Source organism: Hetaerina americana, unplaced genomic scaffold (assembly GCF_022747635.1).
Source record: "Hetaerina americana unplaced genomic scaffold, ioHetAmer1.1.p SCAF_26, whole genome shotgun sequence".
Lineage (NCBI taxonomy): Eukaryota > Metazoa > Arthropoda > Insecta > Odonata > Calopterygidae > Hetaerina > Hetaerina americana.
This window is the reverse complement of record NW_027286830.1, coordinates 1,404,438-1,422,691: the sequence shown is the minus strand read 5'-3', so window position 1 is coordinate 1,422,691 and position 18,254 is coordinate 1,404,438.

Here is an 18,254-nt window from a genome sequence, read left to right as displayed (position 1 = left end):
AAGAAAGAGGGTAAGTTTAAAGGTTTAAGGGTGTTCGGAAGGGCGGGATACCGGGGATGAGGGTGCTGAAAACAAGTAGCAAGAATGACGCAATTTTTTCCTCTTCAGCATATGACACCATATAATTTATGTGCGGTATAAAGCTCTCTGGATTGCGTCCGCTCATGTTTCTCACAGGAAATCGGGCAAAAAGCAATCTTCCATTTGAACATCACTGAGGGGTAATGAGGGAAAAGATTTCGATTCTTATCTAGAAGTCAATGCATAGAACCTGCTGTTGCGATACCATTTGCTTCTAACGCTGTGAGCAATCTGAGAACGTGCACATGAAAATTAAATAAACGACGAGTGTTCCTGGTTTTCTTGAGTGCTCATTTTGCAGTCATGAAAATGAAAGTTTTGGCAGTCCACTCTCCTAACTTTCTTCCGCTCTTGCAAACATAGAGATTTTCAACGAATCTAACCTTCTAGCAGTTCAGCTAAACAAACTACAGATGTACGTCTTAACCGGTAGGTTTTAAAATTATCAGAATTTTCGCTTTAATTCAGCAATTTCTGTTGAATAAAATAATCGATACTCCTCCTCTGATATAAGAAAATTAATTTCGTGTATTAAGGTAAATTTCTGGAAAGTTACACTTTTGAATGCAGAACATGCCGCATAATTTTTGTGAGACAAAGTAACGAACACTTTTTCTTCCACTCTCTAAGTCTCAAAGTTCAAAAAACATTAAACAGTGGAAAATGGAAGGAAGCCGGTAATACGTTGCATAGAATTTAAATTCATTGAGTTATGCGGATGAAACGTTGCGGGCTAAAATAATTCTGGACCAAGCAAGAAATCGGCGATGGAAACTTCTAAAATGGAATGAAAACTGAGCAAAAGCATGAAGCTCCATTAAGTCTTTCACATTTCGCAAATTTAAAAAATCCTTCTATGAACTGAACAATGTTGCTACTTCCTCCAACGCTTGAAACTTGGACGATAATGTGGGGCATAAATGCAATGAACTTTGATAAGAGATCAAGAGACGTTTTAGGAATTCACTTAAAAATAAATTTAAAAATTAGTACCTAAGATAAAAAGAAAGTTTGGAGAAAAAGAATAGAGAAAAAAAACAAGAAGGAAGGATCTTGATTACTTAAACACGAATCTGTGGCAACATATGAACTCAACAATTAAGAGAGAGCATTTGATGGAGTATCTCTTACTAAGAACATCTAAGCTATACAATGATACTTTAAAATGAAGAAAGAGCGTAAAGCGATAATTAAAAAAAGAATACCACTGTCACAAGTTATATTTATAGCTTGAAAAAAAATATTTGCTCCAGTTTTAAAAGATATAAAAAAATAATTTCTGCGAGTGGGCATTGAACCAATTATAAAGGCAATTTTCTAAGATTTGGCTACAATTAATCTGATTTAGCCGAAAAATAAAACATTTTCCTTGTCTCCAATGACATGAAGGCAAACCAACATTCATGATAAGATAAAAGGTCTCAGATGCTGAATGGAATTTTGGTAAAAGAAGAAGTTTCGAGTGGGTCAAACGACTAAAGGAAAGAGGGCAGGCAGAGAAGACGAGGAAGGAGATGCGCTGGGATGAAGGGCAGGGGGAGGAAATAAACAGGAAAGAGTAGAAAGAGTGGAAAAGGACGGGAGAGGAAGGAAATCCGAGAAGAGGCGGCAAGGGAAAGGATAGGGGAGAGAGGATAAGGAAGGGCGTGGGTGGGTGGGTGGTTGAGGCAAAGAGGGGAGGGGTGGGCGGGAAGTGGGTGGTGGGAAGCAAAGGAGTGTGGAGGATGCCGATATCACCCGTTGTGCTTCCCCGTTTTTCCCAATGCCGCAGGCGACAGACGCGGGATTTGTCCAAGTAAGAAGGGGGTGCGGGGAATGGATGGGGGTTTAGAAGGGTGGGGTGGGTTTAGCAGGTTATGGGAGAGATGTCGGGAGTGGGGGAAGGGGAGGAGAGAGAGAGTAAGGATGGGAAAAGAGAAGGGGGGGGCGAGTGAAAAGAGAAGGGAGGGTTGCAATACCAATTGGATTGAATCGATAATCGATATTTTAAACACAATGTGCCTACATGTTTTGGTAACGATTCTCCTCGTATCTATTTAGTTTAAATATGATTAAGACATACCTTGACACTTTTTTCTTAAGATTTAATGTTTCACTCCGAGTCTATTCCGTTCGAATACGATATCGCAATGCATACTATTATCTATTAAAATCGATTTCTACACACTTTTGATTTGTTTCCGAGCAATTTCAAGTAAAACGTCATCTTATTTTCATAGGCACCATAATAATTGATAGGTTAATAAGAGTAAAGCAGGGCAAATGTTCCTTACCTAATTTTCTTTTCTGATTATGACCCCAAAAAAATATTCCAGTAAAATTATACAATTTCATCGATATAACGCCTACCAAAATGAATAACTGTTAGCCAAATTTTGGCAAGAGTCATCAAGCAGCCAAGGCATTGCAGTTATTATTGAGCGTTTACGAAATAATGTGGGAGGAATGCGATACGGATCAGCCCTGAGAGAGCAAAAGTGACTATATTCTCGAGAATTAGGAAAACTAAGGGAAATATTAAAGAAGGTATGAATATAATACGAGGTGTGTTCGAAAACTATCCGACCTGCATTCAAATCTTCGCGCCAGAGCGCTCGTGCTGCCTCGTGAAAGACCTTCGCTCTGAAATCGCTCAAGACAACTTGGAAATGGTCAGTGATGATGGCAATGTCCTTAAAAAGTTTATTACAGGTGATGAATCATTGATCTATGGTTACGATCCTGAAACTAAACAACCATCTTCACAGTGGAAGCGTCCAGACGAGCCGCGGCTGAAAAAAACACGTAAAAGTCGGAGCCATGTCAAGTCAATGCTGATTATTTTTTTATTGTGGGGGTGTTTTGCACTACAAATTGGCTCCAAGAGGTCAGATGATCAATAAAGAATATTAAGTTGAAGTTCTGAAAAGATTGCCCGATGTCGTGAGAAGAAAATGACCGCGTCTCTGGTAAAGCGGTGACTGGCTTCTTCATCAACGTTCATCGATAACACGTCATCAACGTTCATCGAAGCTTGTGCGGCAATTTTCGGCGAAACACAAGATTGTACAGCTTCGACAGCCTCCGTACAGTCCCGACATAGCTCCCTGCGACTTTGGATGTTCCCAAAATCGAAAATGGCGCCCAAAGGAAAGCGGTTCGACGACATCGAGACGATTCAGAGTAATGCGACGCGCGAGCTGAAGGCCATTCCAAAATCTGCGTTCGACGACTGCTTTAAGATGTGGAAGCACCGCTGGGAGCGTGTGGTTCAATCAAATTGGGACTACTTCGAAGGATGCCACGGCCAGGATGACGAAGAATAGCACCAATGCGGAGATATGAACGCAGGTCGGATAGCATTCGGACATACCTCGTATAGCAGGAGGAGTAGGTCATTTATTTGGGCAGAACTTGTTTAGAAAAAAGTACACTGTAATGAGGAAAATAATTGAGTTAGTCAAAGAGGAATTTTAAGGAAGGAGAGAATTAATTCTGGGTTCCTGGAATAAAAGTTTGAAAAAAAAATTGGAAAGATCTTAATACGGAGCGTGGCGCTTTACGTACAGATGTGAGACTCGGTCTTTGAGGCAAGACGATGAGTGTTGATTGAAACCTTTTGAGATGTAAGTAGGGCGGAGAATGAAGGAAATAGGTGGGCCTGAGTAGAAGACATAAGCCGAGGTTTCAAATAGGTTCCAGGAAGAATGAAAGTTACCGAGCATAACCTGGAAAAGGCTGAGAAAGTGAATGGTGGGAATATTGAAAAAAGTGGTGTGCTGAGGTCCTTGATTGACACCAGAACGTTGGGTAAGCGGGTAGAGGGAGGAAGAGGGTAGGCTCTTCACAGAGGATTGCAGTAGGCTAAAGTAACGAAGAAATTAAGAAAGAAATAATGCAGGCCAATTCGTTAAAAACCGTCCAAAACCTATTTTTAAACAGAAATACCAACTTGAAGGATTTATTTCGATTTCTATTTGCGATATGTGTCATAACGATTCATTTACGGTATAAAAAATATTCAAACTAACCGTTTATACCTAAACTCCGAACGATTACTATAAATCACAGAAGGAATACAGTATATCTTAAAATAGAGTCGCTATAAGTAAAAGAAAGAGACATTTTATTATCAACTAGTTATCATACACGGCTGACATATTTATGCCCCATCGGTCATGGAGTGTAACGAGGCATATGTCCTCGTACTAAAACCAGTCCACTATTAACTAATTAAACTTTGTCGAACAAAATGTTTTGATTATTATATAAATGTTTAACGGTCAAAAGAGGTCAGTTATTACATCAATTATTGCTATAATAAAGCCTAAAATTCCCGTAGTCAGTGTGACTGGAAGATTAAAGGAAAATATAAATGTTGAAAAGGAATACTGACATAAGTTTTACTTAGCATTTTTTTGCTCTCCGGACTCCTCTGTCGGTTAGTGCGGCGCTTGGGATCCCAAGAAACCTTTGGTTTGGGTTCAGTTTTCCCTGAGGGCCGAACTTTCAGAGCTGACGCAACATCCCAGACGGGTTGAGAGCCCGTTATCTTTGTGGTAGCAGGCGTGCGCGTCACCCACCCGACAAACCCCGCCGGCATAATACAACATATACTAATAAGAAATTTAGACGAAGCACATTATCGAGCAATGATTCGAAATCAATGGTCGTCCAATACTTATCGATACACTTATAATTGTCTCCTACGAGTAGCCACACATATTTTGTGCGTAACCCACAATGAGATAACATTGAATTATTTCTATCTAGTTTTACCCTAATTTATAAATGCCAATTTTTTGTTTTGATAGAATTGATGCTGGCAATAATTTAGACGAAAGAGTAGAACGGAACCTTTGACACTTTCCAAAGAGGGAGCGAAACATGAGGAAGGATGAATGAATATGCGTAGTATCATTGCATTTTACGGATGAGTGTGAAGACAAATCACGAGAGGACGGAAATTGCAGACTGACTCTGAACTTCCTCAATTTCGGCATGTCAGTTGAGGAGACGTTCTCTTCGGACAGTCCCCAGTCGGTTTTCACTAGGAAACTTTCCAGATGGCGTTATTTTCGATCAAGTAAAATATTTTTTAATGTTCGACAGAATTTAGTTCAAACTTTAAGTTCATTGAATGTCAGAAACTTATGCCTGATGAAGCTGATTCGACTTTACACAAGATGGAGTAATACATATATCATTTAATAACATTAACAACCTATAGAGGAATTAATGCAACAGCTTCAAAATTCTCATTTAATAGCTCTTAGCAAATACGAAGTTAACTTGAGAACCATGATCAGACAGTCTTCAGAGCAATTAGTTAATACAGAACTAGACGGAAAATAATATGAAGACTTCGATATTTTTTCGATTAATACTCTGCATTTCGAGACGCCCGAAAATACTTTTTCAAGGTATTATCCCATTGAAAAGAAACGACTTCCTCTGCAGTAGACACCCAATGACGTACCAGTCATCAACATATTGGCCAGGTAACATCATCATACCTATCAACGCACAAATATATCTAGCTTTCATTCTATGGCTGTAAAGAAGGAAGCTGAAATCTCAGGTGAGAGTTACGAAGAAATGGAAATACACGCATTTTTTTCAAGCAGGCAGAGTTAAAACCATTCATTTAGATCATAATAGGAAAATTACTCCCTCATACTAACTCCCCACCATTCTTACAGACTTCTCTCATCCTGGTCACATTCAGGACCTGATCAAAGACCCGACGTTTGGATATCACTCAGCCCATTTACGCCTACGCAATACTCCAAAAGCCAACGCAAGGGCGTGTGGCGGGGGGTTTCAGGGCATCAGCTATACAACCTGGAATATAAGTATAAATGAATAACCTGGTGTGAAGAAAATATTGAAGTCAGTAAGAATTGAATCATAATATATTTGTTAAGATAAAATTTCGAGTGATTTGTGATTACAAAAAAATTATTGGAACCGGATAAAAGAAATTTCACTTCATGAAAGGCGTATCCCTTGCCCACCCCTCAGACCCAAGACTGGTCACCCAAAAACATAGTTTCAAAAACAAATGTCCTTCCGTAAATGAGACTAAAATTCTTCGCCAGGCGATTCTCTTCCACAACATTCACCCGTGATATCCTTGGCCGCCCCCTTTCTTTCGTGCAATGCACTCATCTCTCATACAGGTATCCTCGTGTATATCTGTCCAGAGATTCGACTGTAACCCGTTATCTCAACATGACCAAGTCATTGCAGCTCACTTCTTCCATACGCCTATTACCGGTGCATCCAATCTATTTTCTATTTATATTTCATAATTCACTCATTCCCTCATCCTAATTTTTTATATGGTGTAGAGAATGGGGCTTGGAATGAAATACTAAACGGATTCACAGCTTTGCACTTCTTAAACCAATAGACTTTAACAACTGACACACTCGGAGGTATTCGAATGTTTCAGACCCTGCAAAATACTTGGGAGTCGACACTGCATCCGATCTTACATATTTTCAACACATACGCACTGAAGGGGCCAAAAAGAACCTGACTTTCACCAAATGTACCGTTGGAGAATTTAGGGATGAGAAATTGAAGGATGCGTGCCACTTTTCTTTCGTAAGACCCCCACATTAGAGTATACGGCAAGGATATTGGACTCATCTCAAAAAACACTGACTGCAGAACTGAACAAGTTACAGAGAGCCAGAATCACGAAAATGGTTTACAAAAAACAACAGATGGGATAAAAATATTTAAATAGGCGAAGACTCGGAGCTCCTAATTACGTATTGTAAAGGTGCCAATCGTACGGTTTTACATTTTTTACATATTCAGCTCCAAATTACATCGACAGGACAGGCAATTGTCACAAAATAGGAGAGATAAGTCTGCCGGACTGATAGAATTGTTCTTCTACGCACTTTTCACAGAAACACTGAGATAGAAATGGGTAAGCAGGGGGGAAAACAGCTAGGAGCATACAAGTTACATCCCCCGCAACTCACTTCATTCCTCTCGTCCGACCGCCCCACGCCACGCACCCTTGTGCCGAATGGCGTGGTGTTGTGTATATGAAGGTGTAGAGTCGATGTATTAATGAACTGTCCGTTCCATGAGCCATGTGAAACCTAGCAATTAGTGACTTCATCGCATGAGAGGGCGCTATTTTTAATGGTTTTCCTTATTTGTCTTCATAGTGTAGTCAGCGGAGTATTTACTAACAGTATAATACCGTGATGTGTACAACGGATGGTCAACGAACGATGTCAAGACGCTCTCCTTCCACGTGCCCTTTTGGTGGACTACGGAGTGCCATTTGTACGTGGAAGTTGTGGATTAGAAGTAGTATGGTTGGTGACATAACCCCACCTCCCTCTCGTCCTTACCGGCTCTCGGGGGCATAGATGTAGATGTAGACGAATGTTACCACTCACACTCTTCAGTTCACCTTTGTATTAATCCTGGGACACCCAATTTTACTTCCATCCAATAATGTGGGGAGGATCATATGCTCATGTATTTCCATTTTTGCAGCTTTATAAAACCATTTATTTTATCATAAACTCCACAAACTATAAATAGCCTGGGAATCCAGTATACATTTTGCTATCGGGAAATAATGGAACACGTTTTGACATATTAAGTTGAAAACCTTATATTCAGCAAATGATTAGCAGTGGTTTTTGCGAAGCAATGTTCAATATTTTCTTATTCTGCTCTTGGCCATACTATATTCTTGGCTGGAAGAACGAAAAGTCGAGTATTTTCGAAGCATACTTTAATGAATCAGAAAAAACTCAGACAATTTTAGTATAAACACTGATCGCTGCTAAGAGGTAAACACGTCCTTCAATATATCTCGCACGTTTCAAATGAGTCACTACTTTTTTGAGCAAAAGCTTGTTCTTCGTATCTGATATCCGTGTGACACGCACGGGAAAAATGAAGATGACACGACCGTGCCGTTAGGGGATCTGGGACATGTAAAAAGAGGAGGGCGGGACTCCGTTCTTCTGGAGGGATGGGAGACGAGTGGCACGGAGAGTTGCCGCAGGGAGGACACGGGAGTGAAAAGGGGGGCGTCCCCTAATGCCTGGACACTTTGAGGGCGAATGACACGTCGCACGACATGGAGCGGGCAGAGCAGAAGAGGAGGGGGAGGCGTACGACGAAAGAAAGCCTTGGTACCTTGGGGGCGTGGATCCGGTCCACCAACGCGGAGATTCCCCATCCAATTCACGACCACCTACCATTCTCCTACTCAACAGACACCCCTCCGCTTTCCCATACCACTCCCCTATACATTTCTCCATCTGATGACCCCTAGCCCTTCCTCCCTCTTTTCTCATTTCAGATCTTCCATCGTTCCTCCCCTCCAATTAACTCATTACTCTTGTCTCTAGTTCCATCTTATCGTCACTTTGTGAACATCGTTCAACACTCATGTTAAGTGCATGTAAGGCCAAATTTGCTGGCAGAGGCTGATGAAATGATCGGACCCTTCATGTCCATTTTCTAGGCACGAGCGCTAGTTTTTGTACTAGTGAAGTCGTTTGCCTTAGTTGCTAATAAAATGTACCAAGGCAGTCCATCTCCTCTTCCTCATTATCGAAATTAATGTGGATAATTTTATTTGAGCACCCTTAGTGCCATTCGTGACTCTTCGCAAGGGAGTAATTATTATTCGCAAGCCAGCAATTATGATAGTAACTGGCATTGAGAATTAAATAATGACATTGTATATTCAGCTTTTATTCGTGATAAGTATCAGTAAATTCAGCTTCACCTCATTTTAATGATTTGATTATTTCACCATGTATTACTATTTCTGGGTATTTTTATTAATTTTAATTTAATCGGTTCGTTTGCTTGCAACGTAATATTTGCTGTTGCCGCCGACCTTTGATGCAGAACGTTTGGGACGTAGCCTCGGACTAGGTAATGTTAACGTATCGGTATATCCGTCCGTAATTTTTTGCCCTCTCCAGCCCGTCCTCTCTCCGTTCAGCAGACCCCAGTCGTTGCCCGGGCACTTATTAACCTCGCCTCGTTCACTCTCTCGGCTGACACTTACAACCACGCCTTAACAAAACCGCTGGGCACGTCACGACGGGATGTGGTTTGGAAAGGAGCGCATACGAGCACATGGTACGCGATCCCTTCTCCCCTTTCTCTTCCGTCAGCCCATCCCCTACGCCGTGACTGCATCTTTTCTTCCTTTCCCTTCACAAGCGCTCTCTACATTCGCCAACGTGGAAGTTTGTTCCGCTAAACACCCACCTTGGTAAAGAGGACATTCTGAGTATTAGTCACAAATTTAAATTCAAGAAATTTTTCACGACAAAGATTTTAAAAAATCCTTCCGAACATTTCATTCAGCCCTCTACACCACGTACCCGAACCGAAGAAGGTGAAAACCTTCAACCTGAGTGAACATAGAATATGAACATGGCTATAATTACCTCAGACAACCTTAATCATTGCCCTTGTAACTAACAGATACTCTTGTATTCACAGAAAAGAATTTCTCACTTAGATACCATAGCGCATGTACTTATAGTAAATAGGATCTAAATTACTTGAATTATTTTACACATAAACCTATATATTCACCCCTAAGGTCAATTTGGTAGGTGAAGACCTCCATGTTAGGTGGTGATGACGAGGTCACCCAGGGCAAAGTCCACACACACACACACACACACACACACACATATATATATATATATATATATATATATATATATATATATATATATATATATATATATATATATATATATATAACACTGTTTGAAAGCCTCACGGACGTGAATAATAATGTATAACACTTAGCACTAGTGGACTCAGACAAAAACACAGAAACACACAAAAGAGAGACTCACTAACTTTCAAATTTTCGGTGGTCGTAGCCACCTTCATCAAGTTAACACGCTGCTGTACACGTAGGAGTTCTATCCCTCTCTTCCTTGATGAAGGTGGCTGCGACCACCGAAAATTCGAAAGTTAGTGAGTCTCTCTTTTGTGTGTTTTTGTCTGAGCCCACTAGTGCTAAGTGTTATACGTTATATATATATATAATTATACATATATAAAATATATAATGTGTATACATATATATATATATATATATATATATATATATATATATATATATATGGTGGAGCTGCAGGTGCCCAGAGTGCCTTGCCCGGGAATCGAACCCGGGACCCTCCGGTCAACAGTCCAACGCTCTACTCAATGGACTACCGCGACCCACATATACATATATATAGTAGACGAAAAGGAGACATATAGAGGAAACGCACCAATAGATACAATGATTTTCTAGGAACATGATGAGAGAAAAAGCTAACGAATGAAGAGGGCCAGTGGATCAATCCTCAGAAAAGAATTAAAATGATTTAAGCAGTAACGTTACCATAAAAGCCAAATAAAATGGAATAAGGAATAATAGTAGGGTGCTACCGAGACGTAAGATGTGGAAGTGCAGAGCGGTATGTAACAGTTTTCGCACTGAAAAACTAATGACTAGAACGCGGATTTATATAAGTGAGAGAAATAATGAAGATGCAGCATTTGTAGAACGTATAGTACGCGAAAATGTAGAAAATTACACGGATATTACTTTAATGAATACCTGAATATGCACAAAACTTAAAATAATATATTTTTAATATTTTTTTTAAGCTTCCATTTGAACACCATCCACGTTTGAACAGTATCCGGCCATGCATCAAATGCTATGTATCTGCTACGGTTATCAAAATCAAACCGAAAATTTATGAATTTCTGGTTAAGAAGGTCACAGATGAAATAAATAAACAAAGTTAACTTCTTTTCAAAATTCTTTCACGAAGCTTTTTTCCTTTATCTTACAATTCATGAATTCATAGAAAAAAACTTAGCCAAAACCTTGAAAATGACGGTGAGCTCTTAAAACCATGATCGGTAATAAACTGAACGAGAGGAAATTGCTAATAAAAATTTTAAGCATGAAACGTTTTCAGAGTGTAAATCCTGTGTTCATTCGTTGCATGAAGTCTTAAGTGTCGTAACTATTTATGTAGTATTGAGAGTCTAGGAAAATTAGCATAATTTCATGCTTTCAGAGGTTAAAACTGATAGATCTCAAGTACACATTAGGTTATATTTAAATTAAACCGGTGCCACGGTAAACATTTCTCATGGACGGCGAAAGGAATTACGAATATTCATGACGTTATACCAATTCTCTGATAAATCACTTTTAAAAATTGACTTCGGGGACGTGTCCCGTAATGTGGACGTCAAATATGCATCTGGCATCCTCAAATGTATGTACATCGTAAAATATATTCGTCAAAAACCGAAAATCATAAGCTTAGTATGAACCAATACACCCGCGGTATTTCTCCTGTTACACTGTATTTACACCAAAAATAGAAGTACAACGATTCATTTCTATTCAAGGGAATCATTTAACTTGCTTTCAATTTCTTGTCCGTTTTCCTCCAAAAAAAAACTTATATTCATTCGTAATAAATGAAAGCAGGCATTGCCCTTTTATATTTCTATGCATAAATTCACATTCGCAGAATAATATCGATTTATCGAGATCAAACCGGAATAAATCCACTTCCGAACACGGGAATAAGCGATACCCCCGTTTCTATTAATTTTCAAAATAATTTTTTCACATCAAACAAATAATCTAAAACACAAACATGTCCAACTTTTCCTGCTAACGATTTAACTCACAGTGATAGAGGCAAAAGAGTTGACGATTCCATTTAACATTGAAAATTTTCAATCACAGGAAGTCTATAAAGAAAGTCAACAATTTTTTTTAGCACTTCAGGGGTCTTGTTCATCCACCGCAGGCAGGCCTCGATCACATCATCCCACTGCTGCGAAAAACCGCTCAACTGTTAACGCAAAACTTCGGTGATATGGAATATTTATCGGGCGCTCTTCGAACGGAAACACATGGCTGCGGCTCGATTTTACAAATACCAGGACAAAAGAAACGCGATTTTTAATGAAACCAAAATAAGACCAAAAGTCCAGATGAAAAAAAAATCGAAAAACGCGATCGACGCGTCAAAATCAAAATTAACCCAACCGCGCGCGGGGGGATAAAAAAAAGAAACGGATTTTTAAAAAAATACCAGTTTCCGAAAATGAAAGACATACATCAAGCCGAACGACGGGAACATTTTTAGAAACAGGAAAAGCAGAGGTTTTTCCATTCCATTCTCCCGTGAGCGATAAAACAAAGGCAAACACACGACAGGCACCTGCAACCACCCCTGAGGGTCTTAATTAGGGCACATGGGCAAATGGCGTTGGGAGTTTTGTCAGGGGGCAGGGGGAACTTCAACCTTTTGGACCAACAAAAATATGGCCTACGAGAGTGCATATACATCGTGGTCAAACAAGACAAAATTTACACGAATGCCCATGATTCGCTAGCATAAGTAAATATTCCCAAAAATTGCTTCATATTCCTAGATACAGTCACTTCTATTGATGGCTTATCTCATGGCTTTGATTTAAATAATACACATTTTTAAGCAAACAAAGAGATGCTTGAAGAAGAAATTTTTTAACATTTTGACTCTGAATTAATGGTAAATTCCTAAATAAATTCGCATGAAGGCCTGATGAGATTATTGCTCTGTTCAAATCAATAGAAATAAAACTTGAAAATGAAGGAGAGATAATGAGTATTTCAGAATCAAAGCTACAAATCCTATTTTGGTCGCAAACTTCATGGTTTAACCGGTCAATAGAATGGTATTTATAACTATAATGGGTTTTGCAAGAACTGTGTGGTTAGGCCAAAGGGTTATCCACAGAAAAGGAACACGATGCAGAGAAAGATATGTTCGGTCCAGGCATACTTGACGATGAGATAAAAAGGGCATTAAGGGAGATGAAATCAAATAAGGCCGTGGGAGTAGGCAACTTTCCTGCGAAACTACTAAAAGATTTAGAAAAATGTTGGAAGAAGATTGACTGATTCGTAGCATCTATAACGAAGGTATCTCGTCGGAAGACTTCGTGAAAGTGTTAGTTCCCATTACGAAAAAGATAAAGGCTTAATCATGTGAGGACCACAGAACAAAAAGTATGATTTCCCATGCAGCTAAAGTGGTTCTCAGGATCATCAACAAAAGGATGGAGAGAAAGGCAAATGGTTCATTACGTAGGGGATGACCAGTTTGGGTTTAGGAAGGGAAGAGATACGCGTTGCAGGAATGAGATAACTAATCCCGAGGAATATAGAATACAATCAGGTCGTATTTGTCTGTTTCGTATATTTAGAAAAAGCGTTTGATAGAGTGAATTGGGAAAAACTTATGAGTATATTGCAGAAAATAGGAATAGATTGGAGGGACAGAAGGCTAATCCGCACCTGTACATGTCTCAGACTGCACAGGTGCGAGTGGGGAACGGGGAGTCCGAATGGGCAGTGTTAGGAAGGGGTGTAAGGCAGGGTTGCCCATTATCACCGTTGCTGTTCAACGTATATGTGGAGGAAATGATTAAAGAGGCATGGGAAGAACTGGAGGCAGGAATGAAAGTCAGAGGGGAACCCATAAAATCAGTTAGGTTTGCTGATGACCGAGCTTTAGTTTGTCAGTCAGCCAAGGGGTTGCAAGCATTGCAGAGTAAGTAAGAAATTAAGTGCGATATATACGGGATGAGAATCAATATTAATAAAACAAAGGTTATGCGATTTTCCAGAAAGAAAAAGGCTAAGTTAAACATTAAAATGGAAAGGAAAAATTAGAGCAGGTGGAACAGTTTATGTATCTCGGAGGTGTTTTGGACCGACATGGTCAAATAGTAGGGACGTAGGAGAAGAATTGCACTTGGGGAAGAGGCTTTCACATTATTTATTATTAATAAGTAATCTGCCGCCTTAAGCGGAATATGATTCCTCTAATATCTAGCGGTGATAGCTCCGCAAAATTCTTTTGAAAGTATTAAATGGAACAAAATTCCAAAACCTAATTTTTCGATAGCCTTTGATAGGAAATACTTAGTTTACTCTACAAGTATATTAACTACATAAAGCAAAGAGAACCAAGGAAAATATCTGACGATAATAAGTAATAGGTGATAAGTAATAAGGTCAAATCATATGTTTCTATTTCATTTCTAATTTTACTTTATTAAGTTATGAAATACCCACAAATATTATACCGTTAACTTTTTAAAATATTTACTATACAATTATTTTTCATACATTAGGTAGGGAAGATCAAAAGCTTTAATCTTGGAATGTATTCAAATTAAAAATAATTTATTTTTTGTAAACATTTTTACGAAGAATTATACGTAGTGTAAATCTCATGTGAAATAAGTAATGTTGAGCTATCAAGTGTCAGAAATAGACCGAGTATATTTTTGATGTAAATGTTTGTTGTAGCTTGTAAAAAACCTCTTTCCTAAAAGACACATTTTCTTGGTGAAATGTAAAAACATTATTCATAGTCATGGCGCCGTTTGAAATTAAAATAAAATACAACAAATCATTGCAAAAAATAACGTGGCTTTTGCCCACTGGCGTTTATTCTCAAATAATACGTTTGGCCTATTGAACGAATAATCACTTTTATCTAAATGAATCGTATGGGAAAACATATCATCCTTCTCTTTGGCTTTGGGTAAGGCTGAATTCATGCGATGTTTTTAGAGCCCAAAATAAAAGTATTCTGCAGGAAAAACCTCAATATTACAATCAAATTCCTGAAAAAATCTTTACAAGAGTTCATTTGGTTCGCTCTATTGATCTCCCCCAAAACACAGATGCTTCCAAATCTACGATCAAGTCAGGCCGTATGGTTGATTTCATTGTCAGGAAACCTTTCCAAATTAAAGGACAAATGCTGAATTGAATCGATCGAGTTAATTCAAATATGCTATGCTCTTGTGCCATAAAACATTGTGTGTCAATTGATATTCACTAAGAAGAGAAAGCACTGCATCGAGGTATTTTCAGAGGTATTAGCACTTTCTGTACGTAGTTTCTTCAACAAATTTTATGGTAGCTCATATTTGAGGAATACTAGTGTTATTAGGCTTATGGGCTAGTTTTTAAATCTGGGGAAGCCTTGAGATAAAATTGAAATAAATCAATTCAAATAAAAATGGTCACATTGCCAAAATATATTCTCACATTGACAAAAATGATCTTATGAATGAATTGTGAAACTTAATATACGTAATAAATACAACATCAAATACATGTGCAAAATAAAAGAAATCAGTACAAGTGGAGATGACTCATGATTCGTTCCTACAATTAAAAACCCATCCGACAGTGGTAAGAATTTGTTGCGTGAAGTCCCGGGATGTTTTTACACGTAACGCATTTAGCCCACACATCAGAGGCGTAACCCTGGAACGAAAATCTAGGGGAAACGTTCACTCCTTGACCGGCATTAGGGAACTGTTCAAAATCACTTATATTAGCAGTTCCGATGACGTTCCCATGAATTAAATGGGCGACAGAAAAAGAGTGAGCTTAATTCCCTGGCTGTGGTATCTACTAAGCCACACAAGGACATTTTCCACGGTTCTCTAACTCGAAGAAATAAAGAAAAGAAGATCCTTTCCATCCATCGCATAAAAATAACAATAGGAGCTCTTGGAAAAGTACATATGAGAATTGTGCAGTGGCTATGCAATAAGGTGAAAGTTGCATACTATCGGTATGGCTACGTCAATCTATGCTCCAAGTATAGACTACTTCCACTGGAGATCAGACGTAAGACTATATATAGCTTTTCCTGTCGTGATATTTTCACAGTTTCCATAGCATCGAGCGACTTGCTCAGTAATATCATTTTAATACACAATATTGAGGAAATACTCCTCTTCTAAAAGGAACTTACACGGAGAGTAGGATTGAAGTATTCTTCGAAGATGCGGATGGCACAGAATGGATTAATAAAAATTGACCACAGTACTGATATTTTCAGCAATTGAGTTACTTGTTTTGAAGCTAAAATTATGGGTAATTTAAGCAAATTTTAAATTTCCAAGTTCACATTTGCCTGAATTTATGATCATCATTATTACATTTACTCACACACGTACTAAATCTCGAACTTACTTGATCACTAGTGTTCAGATATATTTTCTGAACTGCTATTACTAGGGTTTTTTTTCTGTGAAACGAAGCATATTAATTGAGACCCCAATCACGTCAATTCTTCCCAAGGCGTTTCTCTGAGGTTTTTTTATTATCTGTTCCCGCAAATAAGTCGAACACTGCCAGCTAATTTCCATTCGTGCTATTTTATTTATATTCGCTTCAATTTATCTTTTGTCTTTTTATTTTCCTTGTGAGTATTTAGCTCTTGTATAACGTGTTACCGACTAATCCTGATAATTTCCGAAGACATTTTGATATGAAATCAAGAAACTGAAACTTTTCAGTCAACTTCGATTTAATTTTATAATTTTGTCACACCTCCCCAGGCACGTTAAGAAGTTTCTCTACGAAGTGGCCTGCACAGTTTTGGAACCAATGCTCCTGATATACGTGATCAAACTGTTCGCAAAAGATCCTTTAGGTTCCCTCCGGGAAAAAAACGCTGGAAGAGCCATGCGAAAATATTGAGGATAAAATAAGAAAATGCGAAGGGAAAACAAATATATATTTTCGGCCGTTAGGCTCACGAAAAAGAAGGGATGGTCCTATGGTCCTAGTAGCGAGGATTGCCAGAAGAGTCTGATTCATTGATTGAATACCAAGCTGATTGGAAAGTTCTGAGGGAGATGTAGGAGCTACACACCTGGTGCACGCTGAGATATATGTATCCGGAAAAAAGTTGGGATTGCTTTTGGTTAAGTGTCGCTCGCGATATTCATCAAATGAACGACTTTTTCGCCGGGGGGGTGTTAAAGATAAGGTACGACGGATATTTTTTGAAATCACAATGGTTCACCTTCCAACTATGCCACGGCAAAACAGTCTTTTTGCACGGACTTATTAAGAACAGACAAGCATTATTATCACCAAGCCAGCGAACAAATTCGATACCTTTATGTGAATTAAAATGTCTCTTCTCTGAGGCATTGCGTTCAATTTGATTTGGCTTACTTTTGTCAACCATCTGCTCTATAGGCTATTTTTCAAGGAAATATAACTGATGAGGAATTGAACCTCTCTTTTTCAACTTGCACCCTTTTTTATTATAATATTTCTTAGATACTTAGAAAAGTAATTGCTAAGAGAGGTAGTAAAGAGAGGAAAACTAAATGAATTATTTGATCAGACGTTATATAGTATACTCGTATACATATACATATATATATATATATATATATATATATATATATATATATATATATATATATATATTTTATCGATCTTAACTGAAGGGTAAAGCCGGTAGTATCTAATCAATAACATTTTTCTTGTGATTAACTCTCACTTGAGCGATTCAAGATTAAAATTTGTAAAATAGCAACGAACATGAACCCTGACTTAAAAGAATTAATTAAAATTTATAATAAGCGTGAAGAGTGCACATATCGCGGTCAGCCCTACAACGTGAATAATTCAAATACTCAAGGCAGAGGTATAGTCTCTACAGTAATGCCACATAATATGCATTAAAACATAATGGAAATCAGAAAATCACGCGCACTTGACTTTGAGTAACCCGAGGTTTCACACAGACTTCAACCACGGATGTTGTGGTTAGAACTCAAGCACGAAACTACTCGGCTACCGCGCCGTTTTAAAATTCATCTGAGATGAGAAAATGTACCACCTCAAATTGAAGTACCTCACATGAGATGGACCCTTTCACTGACGATAGTCCTATCCAAGTGCAATGAATTTCAGTTTATAACTTTTCGAGACCCACTTGGTGCGGGAAGTCAGGAAGAGGTAGGGTAGGCCCCTCCCAACACCCCTTGTTTGCGTTCTGATCCAAGATGACGACGGGAATTCAGGCAGGAATGAATATAAGGGTACCAGCACGGCGCAAAAGGGCCACCGGAGCAACCAAGGGATTGATGAAGGAAGGAAGGAAGAAAGCATCCCGTTCCAGGGGCAGAGATGCAGGCGCGGGGGAAGGAGAGGAGAGTCTTTCGCTTTATCATTCTTCTTTTTTTTTCAGCCCGGCCCTCATTTCGAAGGATCGGACCCAGCCGTCGTGGGGAAGGGCGTGGGCGGGAAGGGATCAGAG